The sequence below is a fragment of the Bubalus kerabau genome, chromosome 1, assembly GCF_029407905.1.
Source record: "Bubalus kerabau isolate K-KA32 ecotype Philippines breed swamp buffalo chromosome 1, PCC_UOA_SB_1v2, whole genome shotgun sequence".
NCBI classification, from domain to species: domain Eukaryota; kingdom Metazoa; phylum Chordata; class Mammalia; order Artiodactyla; family Bovidae; genus Bubalus; species Bubalus kerabau.
In genome coordinates this window covers 276,051,449-276,067,156 of record NC_073624.1, presented here as the reverse complement: position 1 = coordinate 276,067,156, position 15,708 = coordinate 276,051,449, and positions in this window count along the sequence as shown.

Genomic DNA, 15,708 nt, shown 5'->3' with positions numbered 1-15,708 from the left:
TCATAACACTTCACAGGCAAAGAAAGTGAGCTGCAGAGAATTGGGGGCCTTTGCTCAAAGATTCCTCTCTCGTAAGGAGTGGACCAAGGGTTCGAAACCAGCCATGTGTGAATACAGGTCCAGCACTCACCAAGAAGCCCTGGTGACTCAAATCGGATGCAATAAACGCCATCAACGGAGCTCTGTCAAGATCTTAACCGAGCAGGAGCAGAGGCTACAGGACTGTCTAGCCAGTCTGAGAGTCTCACGGCTGTTATGACGCTCTGTGGGTTCCAGCACGCCCCTTGTTCCTTCAGGTAGCATTACCCGTGCTCCTTCTGGCAGCCCTGACTGGCTTTCTTCAGTTTTACCGTTTGACTCCTCATTAACCCCACTCTGTTAGGATAAACAGGGACAGGCGAAAGAGAGAGACTAGAAAGGCATTACCTTAGCTGTTTATCCCTATGTGACATATAATTCACACCAACAGACTAAAATATTAAGACACTTTTCTTGACAACTTCCTTTAAACAACAGGAAGAATTCCTTCTGTCTCTTTCACTTAAGCAAACTATAATTTTCATCTGTGTGTGGCTTTGTCTACTAGGCACAGAATTTGAGATTATTTAGAAAAGTACTTGGTTTCTTCATTTACTTTCATATGTGTGAAATTCGACTGACAATTTAAGTGGGGATTCTTTCTTAAACTCTGCAAATGGGTATTTAATTTGGGCCTTTCGCCAGTTTCTTTGTTTGTTGTTATCCTTGATAATCTAGTCCCATTACTGTGAAAAATTAAGGCTGCCTAATCATGAAAGACTAATGAGCAATAAGTATGCTCAACTGGCTATTCTCAATATAGATGAGAATAAGAAGTGAACTACTCTCTTGATTATGGGACCATGTTTCTTTCCTGACATTAACTACAACTTAGGTCCTTCAAAAAGGGGAGGACTGGGCTTGGATATAACTGAAGCAGGTAGCTAACTCTCAAGGAGTTTGCATTTTAAGAGGTTCTACAGAAAGTTCTAGTCATCTATCCAGTAATTATACTTTTTTCTTAATATCAAACCCACTGATTTTACTCTGGGCAAAGATATTTCCAAGCAAAAGTTATAGTCAAGAAGATGTAAGCCAAAGTTATTTGGAGAACTTCTGAGGAAATACCATACAAGGGGGGCAGTCAGACAAACACACCCTCCCCTAGTCTCTTTCCTGCCGGATGTGGACATAAGTACAACACCCATCTCAGACAACAAGGTGAGCTTGAGGATGAAACTACGCTTTCAGAATAAAAAGGCAGAAAAGTATAAGGAACTGCCCCTGATGACCATGGAGTACCCATACTCCTGAACTGCCTGTCACTGGACCTCATCTGAGAGAAACCCACTAATTATATATTTAAGTCACTGTTATTTCTGGTCTCTGTCGGAGAAGGCAATGGCACCCCACTCCAGTACTCTTGCCTGGAAACTCCCATGGATGGAGGAGCCTGGTAGTCTGCAGTCCATGGGGTCGCAAAGAGTCGGACATGACTGAGCGACTTCACTTTTGCTTTTCACTTTCATGCATTGGAGAAGGAAATGGCAACCCACTCCAGTGTTCTTGCCGGGAGAGTCCCAGGGACAGAGGAGCCTGGTGGGCTGCCGTCTATGGGGTCGCACAGAGTCGGACACGACTGAAGCGACTCAGTAGCAGCAGCAGCAGCAGCAGCCACTAGCAGTTAGATGTAATTCCTAATAGGTCTATGGAGTAAAATCCTCACCACTGTCCAAGTTTAGAAGCAGGGGTCTTGTTAGTCTTAAGCTTTGATCTCTGTAGAAATGCGAAGTCCCCTGGAAGAGGTCCCCTCATTGAATTTATGGTCACTTCTGCCCAGCAGGTTTTTCCAAAGACAGAGAAAGCAGCAACAGAAGGCTTTAGGGCAAACAAAAAATGGTGTTTGCCGTTGTCATGGAGGGCATACAAAAAAAGCAATTACACAAATCAAGGTAATAAATCACTTCATTTTAGTCTAAATGGAGGAGTGATCAAGAGACTTTGCACTGAGATTTTTGGAAGATTCCAAAACAAAGAAAGAATAAGGGAATCGCAGCAGAAGGGCAACTTGTGCTAAGCCAAAAGAAAAAGCAGTGCAGTTGTGTTCATGTGTTTCTCCCCTGAGTTTTATAGTCGCATTCCCCACCCAGAGATGGAGACTAACTGGGCAAGAAGGTTCCACCTGGGGGCACGTCCCCCTCACCAGACATTCAGGCTCCTCCTTGTTCCCCCGTAAAAATTTACCGTGTTATTCTCACATCGATCTGCTCCTGCTGATATCAAGAGTCAGGGATTTTTACAGAAATATTTGAATAACGTTCGCTCTTCTTTCTCTTTGAAGTTCCAGTCATTATAATTCAGCTATTTCTTGGCTCATAAACTTGGCAAGGCTTTTGGGACAAAAAAAAAAAAATCATCTCATTGGCAGAGAGGTTTCTCATATGCTGACAGTTTAGCTTATATGAAATCGCTGAGTAATAGGAAGGATAAAACAAGGATTTTCAGGGAACAGGAAGCAGAATGCCCTCCACAAACGAATTCCAGACACTGATTTTCGCTTATCTGAAAAGATGAAGGGACTTTGCTTTGAAGCGGCGTTCACTTACCTCCTGCTAAAACTGTTTATTCTGTGTGATTTCTCCACTGTATGGAGAGTGGTTTTGTCTCCTTCCCCAAACCTTCCGTAAGTGCTGTTTCAGACGTAATTGGGTACTGTCATGTGGGAGCAGCCTTGTCTAACCCCTTCTGCTAAGGAGCACAGCTGGAGGCCGAGGACCACTTAGGATGCCTCACACTCAAGGAGCCCTTCATTTCAAAACAAATCTCTTAAAAATATTCCTTGGAGCAAGTTTTTGTAGACAGTTCTATCTGACATCTCATAAAAACTCAGGAAAGGAAGCTTGTGCGTCTCTGAAGAGAGCCCATCTCCATCCCCGTATCTGAAGCACAGGGAAAATACTAATTAGCTAAGTCCTTGGGTACACAATGCAGGAGACATCTGCCCTTGTTTTCTCCGTGTTAAATCCCTTTTCCATGCTAGAGGAAAATTGCAGAGTAAAAATGGTTCGAATTAAAAACATACTCTTCCATACAATATCCTGTCCTGCTTCACAGCACCATAATTCTACTGCACTGTAAACAATTAGATAGGGATATTGTAAAATTAGCTCCAATTTACATAATAATGCTTTACTGTTATAATTTAGTGACTGCATTTGCACAAATTTAATAAGAATTCAGCTTGCATTTTTTTTGTTTTAATGTATTTTATACAAATAATGGCGAATTTATAGATTACTAGGTTCCACAAAGCAAGTCAGATGAGGACATTGCATTTTTGCGAGTTTAATATTTCACATGATAATTCTAGCCTTCTTAAATTAAAGGTCACTCCTTTCCCGATTTTTTCCTTAAGCAGGGGGAAAAAATACAAAGTTTTCAAGATTCTTAATGATCTGGAATGATTAAAAAAAAAATACCCACTACGCACTCAGTGACATCTAAAAGAGCTTAAAATATTTTAAAATATTTTCCTGAATTTTCCTTTCAAGCAACTATGCAATTTAATCCTAAAATCTAATTTTAAAGATTTTTTAAAGTTTGAAATCAGTTGCATTTAAACCTTGGGCTGGCAGAGCAAATTATGTTGAAAAATGTTTTTATTATACTTATTGTCACAGATGTTAATTTAATGGCTCTAACCATTATTGTCTTTTGGATTTCAGTATAATTCCACCTGATAGAAATTGAATTGCCACATAAGCTCTGCTCTTATCTGAGGCTTTGTGTTCTCAGGGCCACTGGGTCAATGATGAAATTGTTTCAAGTCCTGAATCAGTGCTTTCCTTAAGGAAAATTTCAAAGTGGCTAACATAGGGGATCCTTTTTCACAAATGAGAACAGCACTAGGTTCCTCATTAAAAAAAATCTGAAGGATTATTAGTATATAGACATTAGTGGCCTAGTTTGTCAAGATAGTTAACTATTAAAAAGACTTTCTTGGTAAGACTGGTTGTTAAACATTTTAGTGAGTTGTCAAAAAGGGATGCAAAAAGATATACTCTTGATGTTTTAGAACTCCTTCCTGCTGTTCAGAGCTGCTCCATATAGTCATACAGGTTACTTGTGCAGGTTACTGCCAAAGGGAGGGACAAAGTGAGGGCTGAAATCTAGCCTATGCTCCATCTGCTGTGCTGGGGCCTCTGAAGTAGGGCTATGTAAGCCCGAAAGAAGAAGCACTTTCTCTGGTTCGTGAAAGAATACTCTACGAGCTCATGGCAGCCCTTAGTCTGATTCTCCATGTTGCATAAATGTAGACTGGCCTCATAAAAGACATATTTTCTAGGGTCTCTCCTTCCCCCTTTATTTTAAATAAAGCTCCAACAGGATATAAACTGGAATTGTTTAACTCAAAATTCTAATCCCACAATGACTGTAACAAAGAGCAATCCCCATAGTAATATCCAAGTCAGCCCAGGTTGAATGTGTGTTTATGTCTTCCCACAGTTTCATTGGAACTTGTGATTATATCTATATAAGACAAACGATATCAGCATTTACTTAATGAATTAGATCATTTGGACACTGAATCACAATACTCAGGTGAATATCCCGTCCTATATCCCGCTTCTATCTTCTTCTAAATGACCTATATTTCTGTTATTTTATCTAAACCCTTATATAAATACTTCAACTATTCATTTTGGTTATCCAAATAATCAACCTATCTTTCAGTCTTGCCATCTCTGACGTGGTTCTTAACATTGATCAAACTGCTTGTTCATTCACACAGTTGTCTAGAAGAGTTATTGATAAAAAAAAAGTTTGGTTCTGAGACATTTTGTAGTTTATAAAAATCTATGCAATTACTTGCTATGTGAATTGTTTTGTCATATATTCTGGTCTATTTAAAGAAATATAACATATTTAAATGACCAGACAACACCCATTACAAAAAGGAAATAATGTAAATTTTTAATCAGGAGAGGAAAAAAAAAGGATAATCAAAATTCTCCAAGCCAGGCTTCAGCAATACGTGAACCGTGAACTTCCAGATGTTCAAGCTGGCTTTAGAAAAGGCAGAGGAATCAGAGATCAAGTTGCCAATATCCGCTGGATCATGGAAAAAGCTAGAGAGTTCCAGAAAAGCATCTATTTCTGCTTTATTGACTATGCCAAAGCCTTTGACTGTGTGGATCACAAGAAAATGTGGAAAATTCGGAAAGAGATAGAAATACCAGACCACCTGCCTCTTGAGAAATCTGTATGCAGGTCAGGAAGCAACAGTTAGAACTGGACATGGAACAACAGATTGGTTCCAAATAGGAAAAGGAGTCGGTCAAGGCTGTATATTGTCACCCTGCTTATTTAACTTCTATGCAGTGTACATCATGAGAAACGCTGGACTGGAAGAAGCACAAGCTGGAATCAAGATTGCTGGGAGAAATATCAATCACCTCAGATATGCAGATGACACCACCCTTATGGCAGAAAGTGAAGAGGAACTCAAAAGCCTCTTGATGAAAGTGAAAGAGGAGAGTGAAAAAGTTGGCTTAAAGCTCAACATTTAGAAAACTAAGATCATGGCATCTGGTCCCATCACGTCATGGGAAATAGATGGGGAAACAGTGGAAACAGTGTCAGACTTTATTTTTCTGGGCTCCAAAATCACTGTAGATGGTGATTGCAGCCATGAAATTAAAAGACGCTTACTCCTTGGAAGGAAAGTTATGACCAACCTAGATAGCATATTCAAAAGCAGAGACAGTACTTTTACAACAAAGGTCCATCTAGTCAAGGCTATGGTTTTTCCAGTGGTCATGTATGGATGTAAGAGTTGGACTGTGAAGAAAGCTGAGCACCGAAGAATTGATGCTTTTGAACTGTGGTGTTGGAGAAGACTCTTGAGAGTCCCTTGGACTGCAAGGAGATCCAACCAGTCCATTCTGAAGGAGATCAGCCCTGGGATTTCTTTGGAAGGAATGATGCTAAAGCTGAATCTCCAATACTGTGGCCACCTCAGGTGAAGAGTTGACTCACTGGAAAAGACTCTGATGCTGGGAGGGATTGGGGGCAGGAGGAGAAGGGGACGACAGAGGATGAGATGGCTGGATGGCATCACTGACTCGATGGACGTGAGTCTGAGTGAACTCCGGGAGTTGGTGATGGACAGGGAGGCCTGGCGTGCTGCGATTCATGGGGTCGCAAAGAGTTGGACACGACTGAGCGACTGAACTGAACTGAACTGAACTGATGTTCTTCTTCTATTAAGCCTAGAATGACAGTTGAATTCCTATTCTGAACTCTGATGAGTATTGATCAGGAACTATCCTTAAAAGCCACAATCCATGAAGCTCTAGCTGAACCCCCTCTAGGGGTGATTTAAGGGGAAAATATAACTTTATCAGTGAATGCAAAAAAACAACACAAAACCTAAATTTTTCTTCTACTAAAATTTGAAGCAAACATACGAAACAAAAGACTTCACTCATTTATTTTCTAGGCCAGAGAATAAGAGATCTCTTATACTCTGCAGAGTCCCCAGGAATGATTCTAAAACTTCATTTCTGCACAACTTTGGTATTTTAAAAATCTGCATGTCATCTGTATTATTCAGTTCAGTTCAGTTCAGTCGCTCTGAACTGAATTCAGATTCAATTCACGCTCAATTCAGTCGTGTCCGACTCTTTGCGACCCCATGAATCGCAGCACGCCAGGCCTCCCTGTCCATCACCAACTCCCGGAGTTCACCCAGACTCATGTCCTTCGAGTCAGCGATGCCATCCAGCCATCTCATCCTCTGTCGTCCCCTTCTCCTCCTGCCCCCAACCCCTCCCAGCATCACAGTCTTTTCCAATGAGTCAACTCTTCTCGTGAGGTGGCCACAGTACTGGAGTTTCAGCTTCAGCATCAGTCCTTCCAAAGAACACCCAGAGCTGATCTCCTTCAGAATGGACTGGTCGGATCTCCTTGCAGTCCAAGGGACTCTCAAGGGTCTTCTCCAACACCACAGTTGGATTATTCACTTGTATTTTTCTTAAATGGCTTACTTTTAGAAAAAACCTATATGCAACTTTTTTTTAAAGAAAAACTTATGCCACTGATATAAAAAGAAGAAGTCAATACCACTTGAGAGAACTGTAAAAATAAAGACAGTAAACCAGATATAGTAAACCCCACTGGGCCGTTTCGCAGTCAAGTGCTCTGAGCGCTAGCCTTGCTGTTTGTTTAAGCAAGAGAAAGAGGCAGGAGGGGGAAAGAAAGAGACTGGAAAGTTTGGCAAAGCCATTTTTGTACCACCTGAGTTTTTCTAAAAGCTTGAAAGATTTCTGAAAGGGAAATATATGTCTTCATGTGACATTTAAAGTTCCTTAATGTCACCACTTAGAATCACTCATCTTTACTGGTAGTAAGGGGGCGGGTCCCAAACCCTTTGGGACCAATAAACAGAGGTTTCTGCCATCACTGGGAGGCCCTTCTGCACACTTCTGACTCAACACCATTTTCATTCCTTTGTCACTTAAATGGGACCTGACCGTGAATAGCTTTTGAGAACAGCCAACAAATATCATAGTGTAATCACTCAACCTGTTTAATTATATACTCAGTAGAATAATAGGTACAAAATTAGGCAAACATTGTGCTAGCTGGTGTGACCACAAAGACTCAGTAAAAGTCATTCACAAACTTAACCCAACGGAGGACTATTGATTACCCCAAAGTTTAGAACTGCAATTTTGAAAAAAAAAAAAAAGTCTTGATTTCTGGATATTTTTGTTAGGCGTTTCTTCCATCTTCCTGGAAACAAAAAGCTCCAGCTTAAGACAGCAATGTAGATGAATCCTAAACTCACCACCTCCCATGGATACTCCGAATCTACAGGAACATAGGAGGCTTCCTTGCTGGCTCGGGGGTAAGAATCTGCCTGCAACGCAGGAGCTGCAGGAGCTGCAGGTTGAATCCCTGGGTCAAAAAGATCTCCTGGAAGAGGGCATGGCAACCCACTCCAGTATTCTTGTCTGGAGAGTCCCATGGACAGAGGGGCCTGGAGAGCTACAGCCCATGGGGTCACAGAGCCAGACAAGACTGAAGTGTCTTAGCATGCATGCACACAGAGAAACATATACAACAAATGTTTCCTCTGAAGAAACAAACTACTGAGCAATTCCTGTACCTCAGAGAAAGAATAACCCCACATCAAAACAGATAGATCTTCCATAAAGACCATCCCCAGCATGGTGACCCAAAATGGAAGGGAACTCACAAATCCCAGCTTCTAAGGAGTGAAGGGTTTGAAGCACTTATCAGGAGCCCCAGCTTTTAAGACCTGTATCTGTGAGATGGTCACCAAAACACCTAGCTTTGAAAGCCAATGGGGCTTGCATCCATGAGAGCTTCATGGCTACAGCAAACCAAGGAAAAGTTCCTAAAGAGCTAGTGTGGACTCGTTGTGGCTAATACTCTAGGGTTGACAGAAATGAATCAAGTCTTTTTATGAAAGAGGCCAATTTGCTTATTGTAAAAGGTTCAACTTTAGGTCAGGTGTCTAATCAGTTCACAGGGCCCTACTGAAATACTGTCTAGAGACTGCAGAGGCCAGCAGGTGCTGCCTTTTTAATCTCCATCTATTCTGCTCCAGATTACCAACATCTCCCAGAGAGAAGACTGTGCACATGTCCAGTGCCAGCTTTTGTGGACGCCACTTAGGAGATGCCGCCTGACTGCCTGCCTCTCTTGGCCAGTGCGGCTTGGTTTTGCAGATTCAATAGACTTGTAACAAACAGAAAAAACAGTTCTTAATGGCTACCCCCCAAATTCCTGTCCTGAGGCACAGTGCAAAGGCAGCGGACTTGAATATGCACAATTGTGAAACCAACACAACATCGTAAAGCAATTATCTTCCAATTAAAAATAAAATAAAATATCAAAAGAAAGAAAATGAAAAGGTTCAATATATTAGCTTTTAATAGCTTTTAATATATTAAAATAATCTTTAATAGGTAAAAAATAAAATAGGAAGATACAGGAAAACTATAGACCAATATCCCTGGTAAATATAGATGCAAAATTTTCAAAATACTATCAAGCGAAATTCAGCAGCACATTGAAAGGATCATACATACAGTCAATGGGGATTTATCTTTGAGATGCAAGCATGGTTCAACATATGACTGTAAATAAATATGATAAACCAGATTAATAGAATGAAAGATAAAAGTCATATGACCACCTTAATAGATGCAGAAGCAGTATTTGCCAAAATACATCTTTTTATGATAAAAACTCTCACCAAATTGTGTATATGGAATATATCTTAACAAAATGAAGGTATTATGTGACAAGCCCACTGCTAACATCACATTCAGTGGTGAAAGGTTGAAAGCTTTTCCTTCAGCATCAGGGACAAGAGTTCCCACTCTTATCTCTTATTCAACATAGTACTAAAAATCCCAGCTATAGCAATCAGATAAGGGAAATGAATAAACATCCATATTGGAAAGGAAGAAGTAAAATTTTCTTCACTCTTCATTTGTAGATGATATGGTGTTATATTTGGAGGAGGGCTTGGCAACCCACTCCAGTGTTCTTGCCTGGAGGATCCTATGGGCAGAGGAGCCTGGCGGGCTACAGTCCATAGGATGGCAAAGAATTGGACATGACTGAAGTGACTTAGTATGGTATCACATGGAGAAAAATTTAAAGACTCAATCAAAAGCCTGTTAGAACTAACCAATGAATTCAGTAAAGTTACAGGATATTAAAAAAAAAAAATAAAGAAATCAGTCACTTTTTTATATACTAGCAATAAAATATCAAAAATGAAATAGACAATAATAACATTTACAATGGCAACAAAATCAATTAAATTCTTAGGAATAAATTTAATCAAGATGAAAGATTTGTACATTGAAAACTCTAAGGCTCTGTGAAAGAAACTGAAAGTGAAGTTGTTCAGTCATGTTTGACTCTTGTGACCCCATGGACTGTAGCCCACCAGGCTTCTCCATCCATCCAGGATTCTCCAGGCAAGAATACTGAAGTGGGTTGCCATTTCCTTCTCCAGGGGATCTTCCTGACCCAGGGATCAAACCCGGGTCTCCTGCATTGCAGGCAGACACTTTACCCTCTGAGCCACCAGGGAAGGCTCTGATGAAAGAAACTGAAGACATGAACAATAGATATCCCATGTTCATCAAGCCAAAGACTGAATGTTGTGATAAAGCCCATACTACTCAAAGCTATCTCTAGACTCAAGGCAATCACTATCAAATTTCCAGTGATGTTTTTCACACACACACCCCTAAAATTTGTATGGAACCACAAAAGACCCCTAATAGCTAAAGCAATCCTGGAACAGAAAGAAAAAAGCATCTTACTACCTGATTTCAAATGATATTACAAACCTATGGTAATCAAAACAGTATTATACAGGCATAAAAATAGACATGTATGTCAGTGGAACGGAATCAAGAATCCAGAAACAGTTCCCCATCTATAGTCAACTAATTCTTGACAAGAAAATTGAGAATGCTCAATGGGGAAAAGGATGGTTTCTTCAATAAATAGTGCTGGGAAAAGTGGGTGACCACAGGCAGAAAAATGAAACTGGATTCCTATTTTATACAACTCATAAAAATTAACTTGAAATGGATTACAGATTTAAATGTAAGGCCTGAAACTGTAAGACTCTTAGAATAAAAGACCTCTTTGATACAGTTCTTGGCAATGAGATTTTGCATATGAAGCACAAGGAACAAAGGTGAAAATAAATAAGTCTGATTACATTAAACTAAAAAGTTTCTCCACAGCAGAAGAAACAATCAGCAAGATTAAACTTCAGTTTAAAGAATGGGAGAAAATATTTACAAACTATATATCAAATAAGGGGTGAATGTCCAAAATACATAGGAACTTATACAACTCAGTAAAACAAAAAAAATCTGATTTTTAAAATGGGCACAAAGGGATTGAAAAGGCATTTTTCCAAAGACATAAAAATGCTCAATAGACAGATGAAAAGGTGCTCAATACTACTAATCATCAGGGGAATGTAAATCAAAACCATGATGAGAAATCACCTAACACCTGTTAGAATGATTGTCATCAAAAAGACAAGAGATAAAATTTATCTGGGAGGATATGGAGAAACACTGATGTATAGAACAGTCTTATGGACTCTGTTGGAGAGGGAGAGGGTGGGAAGATTTGGGAGAATGGCATTGAAACATGTATAATATCATGAAATGTATGAAACGAGTTGCCAGTCCAGGTTCGATGCACGATACTGGATGCTTGGGGCTGGTGCACTGGGACGACCCAGAGGGATGTTATGGGGAGGGAGGAGGGAGGAGGGTTCAGGATGGGGAACAAATGTATACCTGTGGCGGATTCATTTCGATATTTGGCAAAACTAATACAATTTTGTAAAGTTTAAAAATAAAATAATAAAAAAAAGGAACCCTTGTGCACCATTAGTGGGAATCTAAGTTAGTACTACGGAAAGCAGTGTGAAGCCTTGTCAAAAAATTAAGAACAGAACTACCAGATGATCCAGCAATTTCACTTCTGGGATACGAACACAGGAAATGAAGATATGGTATCAAAGAGGCATCTGCATCTCCCTATTTATTGCAGTTTTATTCATTATAGTCAAGATATGGAAGCAACCTAAGTGTCAGTCAATAGATGAATGGATAAAGAAGATATGATAAAGAAGATAGAATATTATTCAGCTATGAGAAGGAATGAAATTCTGCCGTTTGGAACAAGGGCAGTTCTTGTAGATATTATGCTAAATGAAATTAAGTCAGAGAGAAAAGTACAGATACTGTATGATATCACTTACATGTGAAATGCAAAAAAGCCAAACTCAGAGAAACATAGTAGAATGGGGGTAACTATGGGCTGAGGTTTGGGGGAAATGGGGAGAGGTTCAAAGGCTTTGTTTTTGTCATTTAGTTGCGAAGTCACATCCAACTGTTTTGCTACCCCATAGAGTGTAGCCCATCAAGGGTACAAACTTTTAATTGTAAGATGAATAAGTCCTGAAAATTTAATGCACAATTGTAGTTATACATAACAATACTGTACTGAATACTGACTACTTAAAAGTCGCTAAGAATTAGATCTTAAATGTTTTCACCAAAGAAAAGAAATACTAATTATATGATATGATGGTGGTGTTAGCTAACATGGTGGTAATCATGTTGCAGTATATAAATATCAAATGAACACATTGTATACCTTAAAGTTACACAATATTATCTGTAAATTATATTTCAACAACCTGGAAAAAAAAGGGAAGAATTTGCAAAAAAAAAAAAAGAAAAAAGAAAAAAATAACAAAAACAACCCTCATGGTATTGACATTATCTTGACCTTTATTGTTCTCCATGTACCACATTTTCATAAAATACGTATTTGTTTACCATGTCTCTCCCTATCAGATATCAGTTATTGCTTACATACTTTGAAGCTATACTCTCAGTTGCATATTAATGATTACATATCCCTGTTTTACCTTTATTTTCAAATATATATAATGTTCCTCTCTGATGATAGTTCTTACTTTAACCTCTACTATTTTTTTTGATATGAAAATTTCTAGTTGATAATTTCCCAGAGATATTTGCTATGATTGAGAGAAATAAATTTGTCTGCATCTTACTGTGTATGTGTGTTTAAAATGAGTATCTTTTAGACAACATCAGTTCAGTTCAGTCCCTCAGTCATGTCCGACTCATTGCTACCCCATGAATAGCAGCACGCCAGGCCTCCCTGTCCATCACCAACTCCTGGAGTTCACTCAAACTCACGTCCATCCAGTCGGTGATGCCATCCAGCCATCTCATCCTCTGTCATCCCCTTCTCCTCCTGCCCCCAATCCCTCCCAGCATCAGAGTCTTTTCCAATGAGTCAAGTCTTTGCATGAGGTGGCCCAAGTACTGGAGTTTCAGCTTCAGCATCATTCCTTCCAAAGAACACCCAGGGCTGATTCCTTTAGAATGGACTGGTTGGATCTCCTTGTAGTCCAAGGGACTCTCAAGAGCCTTCTCCAACACCACAGTTCAAAAGCATCAATTCTTTGGCACTCAGCTTTCTTCACAGTCCAACTCTCACATCCATACATGACCACTGGAAAAACCATAGCTTTGACTAGATGGACGTTTTTTGGCAACATAGCTAGCTTTAAAAAAAAAAGATATAATCTGAGAGTCACTGCTTTCTTATTGTTAAGCTTTACCTGTATTGTTTACTGAGTTTTACTATAAACTGTTTTTATTACTATTTTTGTGTTCACTTATTTTGTTTTCCACCTACAGCAATTTATTTTATGTTTCTCATTTCCCTGATTTCTATTACACACTTCTTATGGATTGATTATATACATTATATATTTACTATTTTGATGGTCATTATGAATTAAGGATTCTTTCAACTAATATTTTGTTTTCAAAATTGACTATATCCTGGGCAATGCTCTAAGCAGTGGCAAATAAAACAGATTAAAAATTTGAAAACAAAACAAAAACCTCATGGTAACTGCAAACCAAAGTCTACAAAAACACTCACACTAAAACAGGAATCCAAGCAGAAAAATATAGTCATCAAATCACAAGAGATGAAAACAAAGAAGAAGGGAAGAAAAAAAGACTTCCAAAAATAATTGCAAAACAATTACCAAAATGCCAATAAGAACATACCTATTGAAAATTATCTTAAATACAAATGGATTAAATACTCCAACAAAAACATATATACTGGCTAAATGGATACAAAAACAGGACCCATATATGTGTTGTCTACAAGAAACCCACTTCAGATCTAGGGGCACATACTGACTAAAAGTGGGAGATGGAAAAAGGTATTCCATGCAAATGGAAACCAAAAGAAAGTTGGAGTAGCAACACTTATATCAGACAAAGTAGGCCATAAAATAAATTCTAAGAGACTAAAAAGGATACTATGTAATGATCAAAAGATTAATCCAAGAAGAAGATATAGCTATTGTAAATATATATGACCCCAACAGAGGAGCACCTCAATATATACGGCAAATGCTAACATACATAAAAGAAGAAATTGACAGTAACACAAAAATAGTGAAGAAATTTAACACCTCATATTCATCAGTGGACAGATCATTCAGAAAGAAAATCAAGAAGGAAATACAGGTCTTAAATGACACATTAAATCAGATGAAAATAAAAGTGAAAATAAACAAATGGGATCCTAATTAAACTTCAATGTTTTTGTACAGCAAAGGAAACCACAAAGAAAATGAAGACACAACCCATAGAATTGGAGAAAATATTTACAAATGATGCAACTGACAAGGGAGTAATCTGCACAATATACAAACAGGTCATGTGGCTCAATAACAAAAATATAAACCATTCGAACAAGAAACAGGCAGAAGATCTAAACAGACATTTCTCCAAAGAAGACATAGAGATGGCCAAGGAGAGCATGAAAATGCTCGATATAACTAATTGTTCAGTTCAGTTCAGTTCAGTCACTCAGTCGTGTCCGACTCTTTGCGACCCCATGAATCGCAGCACGCCAGGCCTCCCTGTCCATCACCAACTCCCAGAGTTCACTCAGACTCACGTCCATTGAGTCAGTGATGCCATCCAGCCATCTCATCCTCTGTCGTCCCCTTCTCCTCCTACCCCCAATTCCTCCCAGCATCAGGGTCTTTTCAAATGAGTCAGCTCTTCACGTGATATGGCCACAGTATTGGAGTTTCAGCTTCAGCATCAGTCTTTCCAATGAACACCCAGGACTGGTCTCCTTTAGGATGGACTGGTTGGATCTCCTTGCAGTCCAAGGGACTCTCAAGAGTCTTCTCCAACTCCACAGTTCAAAAGCATCAATTCTTCGGCGCTCAGCCTTCTTCACAGTCCAACTCTTACATCCATACATGACCTCAGGAAAAACCATAGCCTTGACTAGATGTACCTTTGTTGACAAAGTAATATCTCTGCTTTTGAATATGCTATCTAGGTTGGTCATAACTTTCCTTCCAAGGAGTAAGCGTCTTTTAATTTCATGGCTGCAGTCACCATCTGCAGTGATTTTGGAGCCCCCAAAAATAAAGTCTGACACTGTTTCCACTGTTTCCCCATCTATTTCCCATGACGTGATGGGACCAGATGCCATGATCTTAGTTTTCTGAATGTTGAGCTTTAAGCCAACTTTTTCACTCTCCTCTTTCATCAAGAGGCTTTTTAGTTCCTCTTCACGTTCTGCCGAGAAATGCAAATCAGAACTACAATGAAGTGTCACCTCACAGTGTTAAGAATGGCCAGCCTCAGAAAAATCTACAGGGCTTCCCTGGTGGCTCAGTGGTAAAGAATTCCCCTGCCAATGCAGAAGACACAGGTCTGGTCCCTGATCTTGGAAGGTCCCACGTGCTGCAACTATGCCCAGGTGCCACAACTATTGAGCCTGTGCTCTAGAGCCCAGGAACCATGGCCACTGAGCCCAGGTGCTGCAACCACCAGGCAGCATGCTGTGGAGCCTGTGTTCCACAGCGAGAGGAGCCACGGTAGGGAGCGCCCGTGCACCTCAACCAGAGAGGAGCTCCTGCTCGCCACAGCTAGAGCAAAGCCCATGTAGCAAAAAGGACACAGGGCAGCCCCCCACCCCCCCCAAAATATATATATATATATATATTTTAAATTACAA